The 20,712-nt window shown below is 43.7% G+C and overlaps 1 long non-coding RNA gene across 1 annotated transcript in view; it reads right to left on the bottom strand.

The window, feature by feature from the left end:
- LOC138736545 (uncharacterized) overlaps nt 1–20,712 on the bottom strand; it is an 85,288-nt gene that overhangs the window by 48,242 nt on the left and 16,334 nt on the right. Inside the window, exons 2-3 of the long non-coding RNA XR_011340396.1 lie at nt 12,814–12,927; nt 1,231–1,371 (exon numbers count right to left, since the gene is read on the bottom strand). This is a non-coding gene — a long non-coding RNA (uncharacterized lncRNA). The remainder of the gene's footprint in view (nt 1–1,230; nt 1,372–12,813; nt 12,928–20,712) is intronic.

Here is a 20,712-nt window from a genome sequence, read left to right as displayed (position 1 = left end):
GGAGCCATGGTCTTATCTACATTGATCTTGAGTATACTAGATAAACATCCAAACCAGACATCTGTGTACTCTTCCATGAGAGTTGTATGCTTATCTTCAGTCTGTGAAGCCACTATGAAAACTCTTTTCACCAGGTTGAGCTCTTAATATGCACTCAGATCTCATATTTACTACACCCTCTTTTCTACAATCAGTAGTTGTGACTTTAGATGCCACCGTTTGTGTTTGAAAATCACCATATAGTCCCCTTTTCCTAGAATGTTCTCTCTTGTGCAGCCTGTCACTTTTAATTTCACTGGATAAAACTTGCTCTTTATGCTGAGAGTCTTGTAATTGTCCATAGATAACAGATTCACCTGAGCTCTGGTGTTGAGCTTAAATTCACAGTCACTGGAATGATCCAATCTGTTTTACCAACAGCAGCAGTCTGTAGTGAATCCTTCATTTCTTTGTCCACTGTGTGTACCTTTCTCTTAGTAGCCTCTGTTTTGCAGCACTTTGCAAAATGATTCTTCTTCTCACATTTATTGCAGGACTTTCCATGGGCAGAGCACATCTTTGGGATATGTCGCCCTCTGCACCTGTTGCATTTGCTTTTTGAACCTATCTCTTTGCTGTAGATTTAGGAAACCCCTGGTGCTCTGCTTCTCTGTTTTCACCGCATGCACTGTTCTGTCTATTCTATGCAGTTCTTTAGCTTGTGCTCATGTGGTCTCTGCTGCCCTACACATATTCACAGCCTTTTCTTGTGTCAAATCTTTTTCACACAACAGTCTTTCTCTGGGAATTTTCAAACTATTCTGTCTCTAATTAATTTTTTTTTCAAACTTCCAAATTCACAGGACTTAATCAGTATGTGAAGCTTTGCTAAGTATTGGTCGAAGCTCATATCTTGCTTCTGTTCACAGAAGATAAACTTGAATCTCTCAAACATAACGTTTTTAGTTGCAACAAAATACTCCTCAAATTTTGTTCTCAGTGTCTCCAATGTGAAACCTGTCTCATCAATTTGAAAACTGTTATAGATGTCCAAGGCATCTTCACATCATGTGTAGAAATATAATGTTTTCTGGGGTTTTTTTTCTGTCTCTCCCACTCCACCAGGTCTAAATAAATGTTTGAATCACTGTTTGAAGTATTTCCAATTATTGGTTAGATTGTCAGTAAACTGCATCAGTGTAAGAGGTCTTAACTTATCCATGACAGGAACTATTGACATTTCTTACTCACCCACTTCTGACACCATGCTATGTTTGTTCCTTGAAGAATAACAACTTTGCGTGGTTTTTATCCCACGCTGTGTGCAAGGAGTTTGTACATTCTCCCCATGTCTGTGTAGGTTTTCTCCTGGGGATCCGGTTTCCTTCCACCCTTCAAAAACATACCAGGTTGTAGGTTAATGGGATGTAAATTGGGTTGCACATACTTATCGGGCCGAATTGGCCTGCTACAGTACAATATGTCTAAATTTTAAAAATTTAAAATAAAAAAAATGTAACACTTGAACAACTTTATTTTTCGAGCTGCTTGAACCAAAAATGCACTTGACTTCTGTCAAAGTCTACTTTTTGTTCCCCTGCCAACTGGGAAATGTAGTTCTTTATTAAACAAGCATAATAACATAACAACCACCATAGTCTCTTCAACCTGGTTACCTTGGCCCATCTGATTTTTCCAGTCACCCAACCTGACTCTCTGACAACTCCCATTATTTCTTCCTCCATACTCTGTCCTACCATATGGTTGCTGTTTGGAGACCTCTATATCATGTTCACAAATGACTTATTTCTTATTTCTCAAAGGCTTTGGAATCCTGGTTTCCTGAACTTGGACCATCCCTCTCTATTACATGTCGGCTGCATAGCTAAAAGGCTTGGCATGAAGTGTACATGGCCCAATTACTCAGCACTATTAAGTTCCACTGGCAACCTATCTCCAGCACGCTCCTTAGTTCCACACTGCAATGCTGGGAATATTATGATGCATGTTCTGTTCTAGATGTGTAATTTTCTTTTGAACCTCTTACTAAAAAGAAGGAGCATAATCTGGGCCAATGGTCCCAATTCACTTAAATCCTCAGAAACGTCCATTATGAATAAAAGTTAAATATAATTAATGTCATTTGGCATTCTTCTTCTTAAAAAAATAATGAACAAAGGGAGTGCTGTGACTGAAAAAGAAAAATTAACTATGAGGTACCTGTAAGTCAAAGCAACAAGTCAAGACTGGGAAAAGGCAATTTAAATAATGTAGACTTGTCAAGAACCATACTTAAGTGGTGCTAAAACAAGAGTAGTTCATTGAAGTAAAAGAGAAAATATCTTACCGTTGCTAAAATACATCAATGCTGTCATTGTGGAGCAACCTTGTCAAGAAATGAATCAAAATATAGTATACCTTTGCACTGATGTGACAGCACGCTAACAATGAATTCAATAACATCGTGCAAATGCTTGCATTTTCTAAAAGCAGAACATGCGAGAGAATGCCAGTGAGAAATACTTCAGTATGCATAATGAAATATTTACTACCACGGGTATGTATTGAAAAATGCAACATCTACTGCCTGAAAAAGCATGCAGAAATTCTGATCAAAATTCCTTTGAAATATTATCAATACATAAACTGCAGTACAGAAAGCAGTTTGGTATCAGCAGTACTTCCTCAGATCATTTCGATAAGCTATTGAAAGACATAGTAAATCATATATTTTGATGTATAATTGGTATCATATGAGAATTCTAACCTGATTTGTTATGTATGCATGCCTTCAACAAGAATTCCAAAAAGTATTTTGAATTATATATGATAACACAGATACTAAAATTAAAATTTAATATGTCTGAAATATATAATGCAAATTCTCCCTTTCAGAATTCTTTTTTTTTGCTTTCCTAAAATCTCCAAGGTGAGGTGAAAATAGGATTTATTTTGTTGGGGCATTATGTTCTTTTACAGTTCCAAAAGAGTGTTCATGACAGCATTTTTGGAATTCTTGTTGAACGTACTTGTGAACTGAGCATCAGCAATGTCCCTTATTTGAAAAGTCTGCGCAGAACCTCCCAAATTCCTGCAACCATAATCAAACTCAAAGCAAGACAATAACTATATTGGCAGTAAGTTCTAAGGTGATCATGACGGTAAACATTTGTGCTTCTGACTGTTTATATATTGGCAATGGAGATTTTAGAAACATGTCACACATCATAATTTGCAGCTCATTGCCGATTAAAGGTCATTGTTGCTTTCTGTTCAAAATGAGGTAATTTGATTTTGTATGCACCTGTTTCCATGAAGCACTCAGACCCAGCAATAGGGTTAGAAAGCACGGTCAGCTTCTCGTGTTGCAGAACTGCATGCAAATTGCTCTGCATATCAGCCCTAGAGAGCCTATCTGAAAAAGAGTGATTCTATCTGCTTTGTTTATGAGCATTGGGAGAGTGTTGTGGACTCTAATATCCTGTTTTTTATCAGCTTTCATGAAGCTTTCATTCTGTGGAAGACTTTTTTTGTCATCTGTATTGAAGGAAGAATATGATGGAAAGGAAGCAAAGGCCATGGAAGCAGACAAAGAGGAAGAGATGGTACAATTTCAATGGTCCTTTCGTCTGGGGCATAAACAAGGTCCATTATCAATAATCATACTTACTAATAGTCCCGCATTTCTTATCTTTCCCCTGATTTTGATTATCACATCATTTTCTTGGTCATAAAACAAAAATAAAAGGAACTCAGAATCCAAATGTTACAGATCAAATTTAAGTTAAATTACCTCTTCCTTCAGTATCTATACTTTTGATGCCCCAGTGGCGGTACTGTGACTTAAGAAAGATATTGACTTTTATAGGAGACACAATTGGGAATAGCCTTGATGACCTTGAGTAGATCTAGGCCTTAAAAATCCACTTTGGATTGTAGAATCATGACAAGTTTGGCTGTGGACTATCCGGAAAGATAGTTTTCTACAAAAACACAAGTAGAATGATCTTCTTGGAAAGAACAGCTGATGTCGACTCTCCCACTTTCTCAGCAATTTAGAAATTTATCACACTATAAAAGGCAGCAAGGTTAGGGTAGGTCAGTGGTTTTCAAACTGCTCCCCTAAACTCATATTCCACTTTAAACAATCCCTATGCCATAAGTGCTCTGTGATTGGTGAGAGATTACTTAAGGTGGTATGTGAATGGGAAAGGAAGGTTGAGAACCACTGCTCTACACCCAATTGTTACTGAAATATTTTGCTTGAGAAAATTTGGCATTGGACTATTTTCTTTGGAGTTATGAAACCATGCACATAACAAGTCAATTAGGTATGATAAAAACGATGGTTTTCAAACTTTTTTCTTTCCACTCACATTCCACCTTAAGCAATCCCTTACTACTCACAGAGGACTTATGGTATAGGGATTACTTAAGGTGGAATTTGACTTTAGGGGGGCAGTTTGCAAATCACTGGTGTAGTGGTTAGCACGATGTTTTTACTGCACCATCAAACAGGGTCTGAATCCGGTGCTGTCTTTAAGGAGTTTATACATTCTTCCCATGTCCATGTGGGTTTCCTCTTGGTCGTCCAGTTTCCCCCCACATTTTAAAAGTTAAGTGGTCACCTGGCTATATTTGGGCAGCATGTGCTTATGGGCCAGAAGGGCCTGTTACTGAGCACTATCTCTCCAAAATAAAATAAATAATTAAAATGCTATTTGTTTGAATTCTGGAATTCCCTTTGAAGAAATGAGCCCCAAAAGGTAGCAGATGTTTGACCTTCTAATATAGCATTTCAGATGTTGAGTGCCTCATGCTGGTCCTACAGTGGAAGCTGACACATTGCTGGAAGCAGTCTTTCAGGCCAGAGAGCATCTGATGAAAAAGAAACAGCTAACACTTCAAATCCCAGGACCTTTAAGAAAAAGGGGAAAGCAATTTAATTTTCAGCAATGGAGAAGGTGGGTAAGAGATGAATGGAACAAAGCAAAAATCTTTGAGACCAAATAGATAAATGTGACACTTACAGGCATATTATGGTTCCTTGTCTATATAAAGTGTTGTTGTGAGAGATGCCATTGGAACTGGCCAGTACACCAGGCAGTTCAAATAAAATGAAAAAACCTGAGCCATAATTGTTGATTTAGAGAAAAAGACAAATAGTTACCTAAAGTTGGAGAATTCAATATTGAGTCCTGTATGCTTCAGTATTACCAGATGGAAGATGAGGCATGCCTTCCAAGCTTGAATTGGGTCTCGTTGCATCAGTGCAGGAGGGTGTGGGATTGTGAATTAAAATGGCAGGCAATTGGAAGTTCAGAGTTACCCAGTCAGTGTTTGATCTTTCCATAGCCAATCAAACCATTATGGAAATGTGGTGATGAAACTGGCTGTGAGTTCATTCTGGAATCAACCAAGTCTAATAGCTATACAAAGCCCTGCATTTGTGGGGCTGTTGGGGATTGCTCAACATTCGAGCTGAGGATGAATAGCAGGCTTCATTTAGTATTAAGATCGTCAAACTCTATCTGGTCTATTGAAGTCCTTGTCTGTATCATTGATATATTGGGTAATCGAGTTAAACAGTTAAAGACAAAGGGAGGAGTGGTTATTGTTGGAGTGTGCTGAGTCAGAGTCAAGAGGCTTCAGCAAGAACAGGCAAGAGGTGAGGAATAGTTGGAAAGTCAAAAAAGGCTACCCTATTCAAGGAACAAAAAAAGATTCAGCAGTTAGGCACAGGTAAGGGCAGGTTCGTTAGATATCATATATTTTGTTCATACAGTCATAGTGAGTGGGAATGGCAGCCAAGGCAGGGTAATGCTTCTCTTGCAAAATGTGGGTCATCAGGGAGGCCAGCAGTATCCCTGACGACTTCATCTACGAGAAGTGCATCCAGCTACAGCTCCTCACAAGCCGAGTTAAGGAATTGGAACCAGAGTTGGATGAACTTTGGATCATTTGGGAGGCAGAGGGGGTGATAGACAGGAGTTACAGGGACACTATCACATGTAGGGGACAAGAAGAGGGTAGATGGGTGATGGTCAGAAGAGGGAAAGGGAACAGGGAGGCAGTGCAGGGCACCCTTGTGGCCATCATACTCAACAACAAGTATACTATTTTGGATACAGTTGGTGGCAGACCTACCAGGGACAATCCACAGTGACCAAGTCCCTAACATGGAGTCTGGTCCTAAGGCTAGGAAAGGAAGGGAGGAGAAGAGGTGAGCTGTAGTGAGAGGGGATTCCATAGTTAGGGAGGCAGATAAGAGGTTCTGTGGAGGCAATTGAGTATCCCAAATGGGACCCTGATGCCAGGGTCTGAGATATCTCAGATCAAGTTCATGCCATTCTCAGGAGGGAGGGTAAACAACCAGATGTCATGATCCATATAGGGGCCAATAATGTGGGTTGGAAAAGTGAGGAGGTACTGTAAAGAGAGTTCAGGGAGTTAGATGCTAGGTTGAAGGACAGGACCTCCAGGGCAGTGATCTCAGATTTGCAACCCATTCCGTGTGCTAGTGAGGTTAGAAATAGGATGATAATGCAGTTCAACATGTGGCTAAAGACATGGTGTAGGAGGGAGCACTTCAAGTTTCTGGATCATTGGGCTCACTTCCTGAGAAGGTGAGACCTGTTCTGACAGAACGGTTTGCATCTGAACTGGAAGAGGACTAATATCTTCATGGAAAGGTTTGCCAGTGCTGCTCCAGGGAGTTTAAACTAGATTTGCAGGGAGAGGGAACCAGAGTGCAGAGCAAAGAGAGGCATGGAGGAGGGAAAATATTATATTAAAATTGCATGCACCGTTAGAAGTCAATGGGTTGAATTTGGTGGAAATGTTCTCATGTGCAACTATTTCAATGTAAGGAGTATCGTAGGAAAGGCAGACAAGCTTAGAGTGTGGATTGGGACACGGAATTATGACATTGTGGCCATTAGTGAGATTTGGTAATAGTAGGGGCAGGACTGGCAGCTCAATGTTCCGAGCTTCTGTTGCTTCAGACATGATAAAACACGGGAGGGGGGCATGAAAGGGGGAGGAGTAGCTTTGCTTGTCACAAAGGGCTCGTCTAATGAGGGTAGATGGATGGAGCTGAGGAACTGGAAAGGTATGACCACACTCATGGGGTTGTATTATGCACTGGCCAATAGTCAACAAGAATTGGAGGAGCAAATTTATAGAGAGAAAGCAGGAAACAAAGTTGTGATAGTAGGAGATTTTAATTTTCTACATATTGACTGGGGATCCCTTACTGTAAAAGGGCTGGATAGTTTGGAGTTTGTCAAATATGTTCAGGGAAGTAAAGGTACTAACTCGAGAGAGTGGAATACTGGATCTTCTATTTGGGAACAAGACAAGACAGGTGACAGAAATATGTGTAGGGAAACATTTTGGGTCCAGTTATCATACTGCCATTAGCTTCGTTAATTATGGAGAAGGATAGGACTGGGCCTTGTGTTGAGATCCTTAATTGGAGAAAGGCAAATTTTGAGGAAATGAGAAATGATCTAGAATATGTGGATTGGGATTGAATGTTTTCAGGCAAGGATGTACGAAGTAAATGGAGGACCTTCAAAGGTGAAATTTTCAGAGTACAGAGTTTGTATGTTCCTGCTCGGAGCAATGGCAAGGTTAGAAGACATAGGGAACCTTGGTTTTTGTGTAATATTGGGGAGTTGGTTCAGAAGAAGAGAGAGGTTTATAACAGGTATAGGGAACATGGACAAAATGAGGTATTTGAGGAGTATGAAAAATGCAAGAAAATCCTCAAAAAAAATCAGGAAGGCTAAAAATAAATGAAGTTGCTTTGGCAAAAATGTGAAGGAAAATCCTTAGAGTTTCTACATGGTAAGAGCAAAAGGATAGGAAGGGACAAAATTGGTCTCCTTTAAGATCAGAGTGGTCAGCTTTGAATGGAGCCAAAAGAGATGGGAGTGATCTTAAATGGTTTTTTTCATCAGTATTCACTCTGGAAAAAGGGCACAGAGTCATGGAAAGTAAGGAAAACAAGCCGTGAGGTCATGGAACCTATAGAGATTAAAGACAAGGAAGTGCTTGCTGTCTTAAAGAAAATAAGAGCGGATAAATCCCCAGGGTCTGACAAGATATTCCCTCAGACCTTGAGGGAGGCTCGTGTGGAAATTGGAGGGGCTCTGACAGAAATATTTAAAATGTCCTTAGCCACGGATGTTGTGCCAGTAGATTGGAAGGTAACTCACGTCATTTCATTGATTAAAAAATGGCTCCAAAAGTGACCATGGAAATTATGGACCAGTGAGCCTGACATCAATTGTAGGTAAATTACTGGAAGGTGTTCTAAGACACTGAATAAATAATTATTTGGATAGCCATGGACTGAATTAGGATAGTCATCATGGCTTTATGCATGATAGGTCATGTTTAACCAACCTTATAGAGTTTTTTGATGAGGTTACCAGGAAAGTTGATGAAGGAAAGGCTGTGGATGTTGTCTCCATGGACCTTATTAAGACCTTTGACAAAGCTCACATGGGCGGTTCGTCAGGATCGTTCAGACACTAGGTATTCATGCTGAAGTAGTGAACTGAATTTGACAATGGCTGAATGGGAGAAGACAGAGTTGTGATGGATGATTGCTTCTCAGACTGGAGGCCTGTGACTAGTGATGTGACTCAGGGATCAGAGCTGGGACCATTGTTGTTTCTCATCTATATGATATTATAGTAAATTAGATTAGCAAGTTTGCAGATGACACTAAGATTGGACGTGTTGTGGAGAGTGAAGAAGGTTTTCAAAGCTTGCAAAGGGAACTGGACCAGCTGGAAAAATTGGCTGAAAAATGGCAGATGGAATTTAATGCAGACAAGTGTGAGGTGTTGCATTTTGGAAGAAATTGTTTTATTGACATATGCAATTACAAATAAAATGGTCTCTACATATCGCTGGAGGTTTAATTCTTTATTATTAAAATTGAAGAATTTTGTAAATATATTAATGAACAAATACAACAGTTTTTAGATATAAATAGAAATTATGTGAAGAGCAAGTTTGTAGTATGGGATGCTGTAAAAGTGTATTTAAGAAGTCATATTTTTAGTTTTATAGTCAAACTTAAAAAGCAATATTTAGCTGAGGTTGATATGTTAGAGAAAGATATAAATATTTTGGAAAAAGTGTTACAGAGGAATCCATTTGATAAAGAGAAAAAGTACAATTAGATTCTAAGCAATTGAAATATAATACATTACAAACTTACAATGTGGAAATTTTATTGCAAAGATCTAAACAAAAGTATTATGAATTGGGAGAAAAGGCACATAAAGTTTTGGCATGGCAATTGAAATCTGAGCAAGTATCTAGAACAATAAAGGCAGTTAGAAAAAAATTCAAAAATTTCTTATAAACCACAACTCACTACACAAAAGTAAACTTTGTTTTATTTGTCCATGTAGTGAGAATAAAACCTCTGATGACTGGAGGGATAACAAATGCTTTTATTAGCTTATAACTAAGGATAGGGAGTCAAAGTAGTCTTCAGAAGGGTTCTAGGTTTAGGCGGGAAACCAGGGTTATATGTGAGCAGATGGGGACAGAGCCAGGAGGTGGGGCCAGCCATTACCACAACACATTACCAGTGAATCCCAGTTCACTGCATTCACCCCTTCCTGTAGAATTTAGGGTCTGTGAATGAAGACAGAGAACATGGATTCAGAAAAAAGTTGAAAAAATATAGTAATTTACAAATTTACATATTTAAGTGGTCCGGGGTCTGGAGATCCTGGTGGAGCTCCTTAGCACCGGGTGACCTTGGACTCCTTGGGTCTCCTGGTCTCCTTGTGAGGGAGGAGAGGCAGGCTGGGTCTCTGACTCAACAGTGGAGGGGGATGCACTTTCCTCATGAACCAGGTCCCTTGAGGCCCTAACTGGGGGTAGCAAGAATGAGCTCCATGACTCTCAGGGTACTTGTGGCAACTGACCCTCTGTTCCAGCAGGCGCCAAGTCCCTGATGGAGACAGTGTCCTCTCTGCCATCTGGGTACTCCACATAAGCATATGTGGGATTGGTATGGAGCAGTTTCACCTTTTCCACCAGGGGTCGGTTTTGCTTCTCCTCATGTGATTCCTGGAAGAACTGGACCAGGAGTGGTGAGCCAGGTTGAGAATGTAATTCCCGATGCTGACCTTCTTTCGAAATTGAATAGGAGCTTGTGCGGAGTAGCATTGGTCATGGTACATAGAAGAGTGCCATAGGGAGGGGTTCATGCCTGCTTGAGTCTGGAAGGCTTTTTGACTTAAGGGCCAGTTTGACAGCTTTCCAGACCGTGGCATTCTCCTTTTCCACCTGTCCATTCTCCTGGGGCTTGTAGCTATATATAATCCATAAACGAACCTAGGCCAGTGTTTAACCTAAATAACATATCTTTTGATTTTGGTAAATAATTTCTTTTGTTGAAGCTCATCAATGTCTTTGGAAAGTCCAAATGCACCATAACAACTGAGTCCCCATGACCTATTCTCATAGTTACATTGTCAAATAACAACTAACAAATTTGCCAATCATGACTTCCTTTCATGTGGAAATTTTTTTGAAATTTTTATTGAAACATTTTCCCATACCAAATTCAGAATAAAATAGTGAAATATTAGTATCAAATTCATTATACATGTTGGTATAAGTGGGATCAGTATGGGATGGCCGGCGTGGGCTGTCAGCGCTGGGGCAGCTGGCGCAGGCTGACCCCATACTGATCCCACTTATGAGGGACAGATTAATTTGTTGCTTTCCAATGCAGGCACCGAGCACCAAATGTTTGTTGATAATCTGCCCATAGCCACGGCAAACCTTAAGTGCTCAGAGAAGAATTAGACCAGCAGAGAGTTTGAACTAGTAGAGGCATCGGGAGAAATATATAACCACAAAGGTCTCGGTGGTGCAGAACAATTTACACATGAACCAGTTAGCAAAAGACATCAGGGTGGCAAATAAAAACCTAGGGAGTTTGTCAGAAGGAAATGCAAACACCAAATATAATGAATATCTAAAACAAAGAACTGTACAGCACATGAACTGCCCGTTTACGCACAATGTCTGCACCAAACATTATGCCCCAATTAAACTAGCCCCATGTCGGTCCCCACACTGATCCCACTGCTCTGCTCTCTCCCCATAGCTCCGTGTCAGTCCCCATACTGATTCCACTGCCACATGCTCTCCCCACAGCCCGGTATCAGTCCCAACACTGAAGGGGCAGCTGGCGCAGGCAAAGCAGTGGGATCAGTGTGGGGACTGACACGGGACTATAGGGAGAGAGCAGAGCAGTGGGGTCAGTGTGGGGACAGCCCGCACCGGCCACCCCAGCACTGACAGTCCGCGCTGGACACCCCAACCCCTACAGCCCATGTCGGCTGCCCCAACCACTACAGCCTGCACCAGCTGCCCCAAACCCTACAGCCGCATCAACCGCCCCAACCCCTACAGACCGCGCCGGCCACCCCAACCTTGACAGCCCGACGGGACAGGAGCTGGAGTGCGCTCTGAGGCGCCTCCCGTGCAGCTGTCCCTTTCAGATGGCCAGCGCTGCGCTTTTAGCGCTGCTACCTGAATGGCAATTCACAGGTCCTCTTCCCCTTCTGCAGGCGCATTCTTAGCAGAGAATGCACCTGAAGAAGCCAAGAGTGTGGAATGAGCTGCCAGCGGAGGTGGTGAATGCTGGTTCAATTTTAACACTTAAGAAGAATTTGGACAGATACATGGATGGGAGAGGTATGGAGGCCTATGGGCTGGGTGCAGGACAGTGGGACTAGGGAAAAAAAATGGTTCAGCACAGACTAGAAGGGCCGAAGGGACCTGTTTCAGCACTGTAGAGTTCTATGTCAGTGATGCCGTCAGCACACATCAAATGCTGTTTCATGTTTGTTCCTGCAATATGGCCTTTCAAATGTCTGCAAATAATCTCCATTGGGGATAAGCACAAAAGTGGTTAAAAGTATTATTGTAATGAGTGAAACATGAAACATTCATTCCATTCTTATGCCCATAGTGAGTCCCTCTAGTCATTGTTGCACTACTTCCTCTTTTTTTCACATTATACTCTTGCTGACATGAGCTTGTCCATTTACATCAGGTCTTTTCCTGCCTCCAAAACATTTCTACATCATCCTCACAACCCACACTTCCATCCTGCTGCATTGGCAGAGTTGAAAATATCATATTTAATTCCACTTTCCAAATATTGATCTGGATTGTAAACAGACTGACAGTGGCCTAGGCAAAGGTTTCTATGCAAGGAAAGGATCATTCTTCCACTTGGATAAAGAACAATGCACAGCAAGAGCAAATGCATCCTTGGATGTGTGCTAAAAGGGAGGAAATTGTAGAGGCTTTTGCAGATACTATATATTTACTTCATCTTTATCCTCAGGTGAAGTACCAGAATACTGGAGAGTGGCTAATGTTATACTATTATTCAAAAGGGCAACAAATGAGACCAGCCTTGAAAGTCAACTTAGTCAATGTGGGAACTCGATGACTAATAATCAAATTACTTTCATCATGGACAGATAGTTATTTTCTTCCATATGTTTATGATGGATTATCACAGGCAACTACAGTCCTAAGTGTTACAACTTCAGATGCAGCATATCGCCATGAACGGCATGAACAACAGGCATCTTGGTTGACATAGATGAGTTGGGTTGAAGGGCTTGTTGACTTTATTGTTCAACAAAGATAGGTTCAAGTCAAAATGAAAGTCTGTAGTGGGCAGAGTGGCTGAGTAACATAACAAGCTGAACCGCTGCCCGTGCAAAACAACGGGCCAAATCAGAACACACAGGACAGTTAGCTACTCACCCATAAGATGTCGTGGAACTCCCATTGTCTCCACTTTCAGCCCCGTGCTCTTCATGTGCATCGCAGGGATGTGATGACATCACTCCTGGTCTTGGGTGTCCGGGCTGGAAATGTCTTAAAAAGAGAGGCGATTTTGAATAAACAGTATTGCTGACTACCTACTGTCTGGTGCATTGATTTAGTGGAGCTGTTGCAGCAAACACCACAATTGGTGACCCCATCTGTAAGATTCAACTAAAGCTTGAATCCACAGTTAACATGGATGCAACAGCAGCTACTGACACAACTGCAGTTAATGCCCCCTTTCTGGGCCCACCAGCCTTGAGTATGGCTCAACCAGGCTGAGATCCAGTTCTGCCTCCATGGCATAACCGCTGAAGACACAAAGTTTTGGCATGTTGTCGGGGTGTTGGACTCTGCTACAGCAGCTAAGGTGAGCAAATGTTTTGCCCACCCCCCAGCAGAAAGCCAGTACACCAGGTTCCAGTGGTTCCTCCTGGACACCCTGGAATTAACCAGGCACGATCGTGGCAAGAGGCTCTTTAATATGGAAGGGCTGTGCAACAGAAATCCATCCAATATAATGAATGAAATGCTCGCACGAGCAGATGGCCATTCCAAATGCTTTCTCTTTGAGATCTCATTCCTGGTGAAGCTCCAGGATCACGTCTCTATAAATCCTGGATTTCAGTCATCCCCATGACATAGCACAGGAGGCTGACATACTATACCGCATGCAAAGTCAAGAGTCTGCCCATATACAGCCCGTATTCTCAGCAGTGACAGCTCCCTTGCCCAGCGCACCGCCTGTAGCTGCAGTTCAAACAAAAAGGGACGAACGTACAGGTAGGTGCTGAGAATGGTGGTTTTTTTCATCACCGGTGGGGGATAAATGCTCATAGATGCATGTGCTCATGTGGCTACCATGGCAGCAATGAAAAGCCCGAAAAGTTGTTGGAAAATGACAAAGCCAGCCACCAGTAGTGACCTCGGCAGCTGGCACAAATACTGGCCTCCTCTATCTCCAAGACAAAGCTCATGAGCAAAATTTCCTGTAGACCCAGGCACCGAACTCACTTTACTCCCACCCACATACTTCAAAAAGATACATAAGCAGCAGGGACTCCCCCTTCAAGCTGCGAACGGGACTTCTGTCCACAGCTTTTTCAAGCGCCGTGTCACGATTAAGATAGGGGAGGCAGTGTTCCATTGCAATTTCATTTTGGCTTTCATCACACAGCCCATCTTGGGTGCAGAGTTCCTCCAGTCCCACGACCTGCTAGGTGACGTTAAGCGAATGAAGCTAGTCAATGCCACTATTTTCCAAACGTACCCTATGACAACCACCAAACAATGATTCTCTCTACTTGGGGTCCACACTCTACACGCCGACACTGCCCTGCTCAATGAATTTCCTGGTGTGCTCAATCCTAAATTCAATTCCTTGAAAACGGCCCATGGCGTGGCCCATTGACACCATGGGCTCGCCTCTGCCATGGCTCATTGCCTCCTGTCAGAAAAACTGCAGCAGGCCAAGGCAGAGTTTACTGCCATGGAGGAATTGGGTATCATTTGATGTTCCAACAGCCCTTGGGCATCACCCCATTACACAAGGTGCCCAAGAACACCGGTGGGTGGAGACCCTGCGGCGACTACCACAGGGTCAATGATATAACTATGCCCAACAGATACCCTATTTCACATATACAGGATTTCGCTGCCCACCACCTACATAAATGCCATGTCTTTTCCAAGGTTGACCTAGTCAAGGGATATCATCAAATCCCAGTCCATCCAGAGGACATTCGGTAAACATCAATTATTGCCCCTTTTGGACTTTTGAATTCCTCAGGGTGCCATTTGGTTTGAAAAACACAGCTCAAAAATTCCAGTGGCTTATGGACACCATCAACAGGGATTTAGAATTCACATACATATACTTAGACGACATCCTCATCGCCAGTCTATATGAGCGAGAACACCAACGGCACTTACGCCACCTGTTCCAGTGGCTCGATGAATTTGGACTTAACGTAAACCCTAGCAAATGCCAGTTTGGTAGAATGACCATCGATTTCCTAGGGCACAAGATCACGGCAGAAGGTGTGTTTCCCTTATCCATCAAGGTGGACGCCATATGTGCTTTCCTGAAATCTACCACAGTTAAGGGAGTGCAGAAATGTTTGGGCATGGTGAATTTCTATCAACATTTAATTGTGGTAGCTGCCGACATTCTTGGCCCATTATTCCAACTCCTCATCACAAAGCGCAAGGAAGTTACTTGAATGGTCGAGGCGGAATCAGCTTTTGCCCCTGCCAAAGATGCTCTGGAAAATGCAGCGATGCTCACACATCCTAATCTCCCAGCCGCCCTGGCACTCACCACAGATGCCTCTGACAGATCAATGGGCGCGGTTCTCGAACAGTTTGTCAATGGCCAGTGGCAACCCCTGGCTTTCTTTAGCCCCCACCTACAGCCACCAAAAATGAATTTGATTGAGAGCTGTTGACACTTCCATTATGTTTTGGAAGGATGCCATTTCACTGCTTTCACAGACCACAAGCCACTCACTTTTCACTTTAGCAAGATATCTGACCAGTGGTCAACCAGGCACCAATGCCACATCATACATTTCTGAGTTCACTACGAGTGTGCATCACGTGTCAGGAAAAAACAATCTGGTCGCTTATGCGCTGTCCAGACTGTCGGTGCCTCGGGGGTGTGAATATCCCTGACTTGGTGAGAGCACAGGCTGCTGATCTGGACGTTCAGGCATACAGAACTTCTATCACAAACCTGGACATACATCTGGCACCACAACCCTGCAGACCAAGTCTACTTTGCGATGTGTACCCACTGACAAAGTTCCAAAGTACAGCGGCACACACCACCAAGGCACCTCTCCAGTCTTTCCCAGCCACGCGTTGATATTTTGCGCATGACCTGTTTGGACCTGCTACTAATGACTCAGAACATGAGGTTCATCATCATGGTCATGTGCCAATTCATGCCCCATCCCATCGCCATCCAGTGATACTGAGACATGCACCAAAGCGTTCATTGCCGAATGGATCACAAGATTCAGAGTTCTCACAAATGTCACCTTGGACCAATTCACCTGTGTGTTATGGACAGCCCTTGCGTGCTTTTGTGGCACGCAACTGCACCACACCACAGTGTACCACCTGCAGTCCAATGGTCTAGTGGAACGTTTCCACCAGCCACTCAAGGCTGCACTCAAAGCTTGACTCAAAGGGCCCAACTGGGTAGACGAGTTGCCATGGGTTCTGCTGGGAACCCGAAGGAACACATGTCAGCGTCGTCCGCAGAAATGGTTTATGGTTCAGTTCTCTCGGTTCCAGGTGACGTTCGCTTCTCGACCGACTGCTGCCCTTCTGATCTGGACATACTTCAGCAGCTTCGACACCACATCGCAATAAGAAAGCCGATTCCATGGACCCTCCAAACAGCATGTGCCTTCAGTCCTCCTCGACAATGACTTTCTGTTTGTGCATAGACAAGCCATGCGTCTCCACTTTAAGCCCCATACTCTTTGTGTGCATCGCAGGGATGTGATGACGTCACTTCTGGTCTCGGGTGTTCGGGCTGAAAGTGACTTAAAAAGAGAGGCAAGTTTGAATAAACATTATTGCTGACTAACTACTGTGTCTGGTGCATTGATTTAGTGGCGCTTCTGCAGCAAATGCCACAAGACTTAAATAAAGCCAATCACATATGCATGATGAACAAACTAGGTTAGGAAATTATTCAAAGGCATGCAGTTGATAAGCAACAGTAAAGGGGAGGTACTTAGATAAGAAAGGCTTAGTGGGTACAGTCCAATGTAGGCAAATGAGGTAGGCATCATGATCGATATGGATGAGGTGGGCTTAAAGGGCTTCTTTCTGAGCTGCACTGTGCTAAAATTCCATGATTCTGGGCAGGCTAATGGAAAACATAAAAGATACTATTAGATTATGACTGTAAAATTACAAATACTGCCATCCTGATAAAGAGAAGCTAATGTGTGAACTAGTGCCATTCCAAGAGGGTAGCTTCTTAGCATTAGCATTGCCAGTAATCTGATGAAAAACGTAATGCTGGAGTATACCTTAAATACAGGTGTAGAGGACCATAATAGCGGCATCTGAGTTTACATGGTGACAAGCTAAGCTACATGGTGGAAGTCTATGTTTTCACTGCAGCACTCAATGCTGGATGGTTCCTGCTTGTAATACAACTGAGACAATGCCCGAGAAACTCAGCATGATGGTTGGGCACACAAGTGCTGAAATGGAATTTGCTGCAAAAGATGGTCTTCAGGCTTCAATGTTCGATCTCTTCTTCCTCGTGCTCATTCATCATTCAGGCATGGTTATTACTTCACTTTCCATAAGCACGTCATTCAGCCTTTGACTGCTTTGTCGTGGTCACGCTGGAGTCCTTAAGAACAGAACTCCTGGAGAGCTGAAAGCAAAGCTCATCTTACCACAGGATACCTGACAACTCATCATGAGCAAATCAAGATAACTTTCTACTACTTGCAATATGCCAGAATTTGAGCCCTCTGCTGCAAGTATGAGATCAAGTGATATGGAACCTTCTTTAATTCCATTCTTAAAGCCAAGGTGAGAGTTTTTGTGGACTGTGGAAGGAGAATAGGATTATATTTACACTAACTATGTCTTGTAAATTAGAATGTGGGGTAAGAGAAATCAGGATGTTAGGACAAAGTTGAGTTATAAGCACATTCTCATAAGCTGTAAACAGTAGCACTGCAGCTGGTCCAGACGCAGGGAGAGGAGACACAGTGCTCCCGTGGGTTCCGTCCACCCAGTCTAACTGCCATCAGCTCCATACAGGATTCAATCAGCCTGTTAAAAGAGCCACTGGTAGTTTTATTTAAAATCGGGCAACCGTTGAATCTAGGCCCAAGTTAGTGGCGCCTATGATTGACAGCAGCCACGAGTAGTTACAAACTCCGGGGAACCGTAGGACTGGTGCAGGGCACCAGAAAATGAGGAGACCACCCCCATCTGGATGGCGACCACAGTGGTGGACCAGCGAGGGGTTCTGTGGCTGAAGGAACCCCACAGGCTGCTGGTGACTCAAAGGTGAGAAACCCACCGAAGCTCTGGGCTGCTGGAGATGGCAGTCAAAGGACTCACACTTGGTTGCAGATTGGTGGAGCCTGGCTCAAAGCTGGCTAAAGGGTTACCAGGTATCAGAACCTGAATGTGAGATGGGTTCCTAATCGTATCAGAGGTTCGGATCTGGAGCTCGGGTTTCTGATGGTTTGGTCTGGACTGTGGAGGCTCTGGAAGTGCTGGGGAGAATCCACGGGCACTTGGTACTCTCGGGGATGGGGGGGTGGGAGTTCTCTTTTGCTTCTCTTTCTCTGACTGACAGTAATTTGCTTCAGGGAATTTGTGCTGATGGCGAATCTGTCTGCCTTACAGCAGACAAAAGCAATTTTGTGTAATATGACACAGCTTTCATTACATGACAATAAATTGAATCCCGAATCTCATCTTCAATATTTTATGATTACTGATAGCATTAACTGTATGGATTGTATGGACTAATCTCAAAGATTAGCCTATTCTCCTCCAGAGTGCCAGTCTGTTGTTTTTTTTCTTGTGTGACAGTCCATTGTGATAGTACAGATTCTATCACCTATGTGTATATGTACATATGTACAGATTGTAGTGTAGGATGACTGTGATTGGCTGAGAGTGTAGCCACACCTACTGGCAGGTCTTAAAGGATTGCTCCTAGCCAGACCAGGTTATTCTGGATTAGTCGACCGAGTTGTGATATGCTCCAGTCTTTTAGTTAATAAAAGCCTTGATTTGGATCAACAAGTCTTTGGTTCTTTCGACACGTATTACATCCGTCATCCAATAAAATACACTCACCAGCTTCTATGCTCTGTTTACTGTACTTGCCACAGTTAAAAGTTTAGAATATGTGCTAACCAAGTTTAGAATATGTGATTGTAGGAATGGTGATAAATGTGTGCAAGTGGGTTGTGCACTTGATTAGTAGTCAGGATTTTTTAAATGGAGGCGTGCAAATTTTCAGATTTCAGTGTGATACATGTACACTTGTTGGGAAATATGATTTGCTGATGTCTTCCCTCACCTTGATGACCTCTGCAAGGTTACTCAAGTTTTCAGTCTTCTGTAGTGCTTACCTCCATTGTCACCTTTTCTCATTGCTAATGCCTAATCTATTGATTCCATCTCAGTTCTGGATTCTTTCCTTTTCCACCACTCCAACCAAAAGAATAAAAGCAATGTCAAATTGGCTGCCCTGCTCGGTCCCTCTTCTGCTAGTGGTTTGAGTAAGCTTTGCAAAGGTACAATGAATTCCAAAAAAAAAAATTCCAAACAATGAATTTCATTTGTAAGTATGATTCATACCAACCACCATCATGTCATTCTTCAACAGGTAATCTATTGAAAGCGTCCTGGCCAGCTGCATCACAATGTGGTACGGTTGCTGCAGAGAAGTAGATTGGAGGACAATCCACAGGACCATAAGAGTGGCAGAGAGGAGTTTCCTTCCCCCCTATCAACGTGATCAACTGTACCAGGAGCATTGTCTGAAGAGGGTGTGCAAAATCACTGAGGACCCCTTCCACCCTCCACACAGCATCTTTCAGGTGCTCCTATCAGAAAAGAGACACAAAAGTATCAGAGTCAACACCACCAGGATGAGAAACAGCTTCTTTCCATAGGCAGTGAGAATGCTGATTGACCAGAAGAACTGCTTGTGGCGGGTGAGCAGTGTAAGAAGCACAGCCACCACGCTGAGGGTCGTTAACGACTGTTTTATTTGAATTTGGCATGTGCCCCTTTAAGGGCAGCATTGGTTCAGTCACCACGTGAATGATGAAGTCACACTCACTGCCCGGAGCGCACGCCACGTGGGAGGTTTGAGTGAGGAAGAAACCCCCAATGGCGCCATATTACCAGGGCTGCCCCGCCACGTGGCATTACAAGCAGGGTTGGTTCGCCCTGAGCGGGTGGGACATCACACAAACCCCCCCCAGAACCGGCTACGCTTCTCGCTGCTAGGGCAAGTGGCCCCATTGCTTGGGCCTGGCCGACTGCACCAGCTGTGACGAGTCCAGATGGGCTGCCTTTAGGCGATTCACCGTGAAAAGTTCGTCCCTTCCCCCAACGTCCAGTGTGAAGGTTCCGCTGGACTGGTGTAGGACCTTGCTTGGACATTCGTAAGAGTGGTGTAGCGGTGCCGCCTGCGGTCCTCTCCGAACGAACATGAATTGGGCAGAGTCGAGTTCCTTGGGGAGGTGGGCCGGCCGAGTGCCGTGGCGCACTGGGGGTGGGGGGGGGGCCAGGAAAGCCAGTCTCTTGCAGTGGTCCGCCACCAGGTTCACGTCCCTGGGCGGGTTCTGGACCAAAGAACTCACCAGGCAGGAAGAGTGGTGTGCTGTATACCATCTCTGCCATTGAGGCTTTCAGGTCCTCCTTGGATGCCGCCCTGATCCCGAGGAGGACGCAGGATAGTTCGTCTGCCCAGTCCGGGCCAGTTAGTCTAGCCATGAGTGAGGACTTAAGGTGCTGTTGGAACCTCTCCACCAAACCATTGGACTGTAGATGGTAGGCTGTGGTGTGGTGGAACTTGATCCCCAGGAGTTTCGCCATCTGGTTCCACAGAGCAGATGTGAACTGGACACCCCTGTCGCTGGTGATGTGTGTTGGGACCCCAAACCGGGCGATCCACTGGCTGACCAGGGTCATGGCGCACGTCTCCGCAGAGGCTTCCTTGATGGGGATAGTCTCGGGCGATCTCGTGGCTCGGACCATGAGTTCGAGGCCTGAGATGGCTGTCCGCAGGGCTTGCGTCTCTGCATCGGTTCACTGGGCCTG

The sequence above is a fragment of the Narcine bancroftii genome, chromosome 1 (genome assembly GCF_036971445.1).
Source record: "Narcine bancroftii isolate sNarBan1 chromosome 1, sNarBan1.hap1, whole genome shotgun sequence".
In the NCBI taxonomy this organism is placed as follows: domain Eukaryota; kingdom Metazoa; phylum Chordata; class Chondrichthyes; order Torpediniformes; family Narcinidae; genus Narcine; species Narcine bancroftii.
Note: the sequence above shows the minus strand (reverse complement) of the source record. Positions and strands in the feature narration are given on the sequence as shown.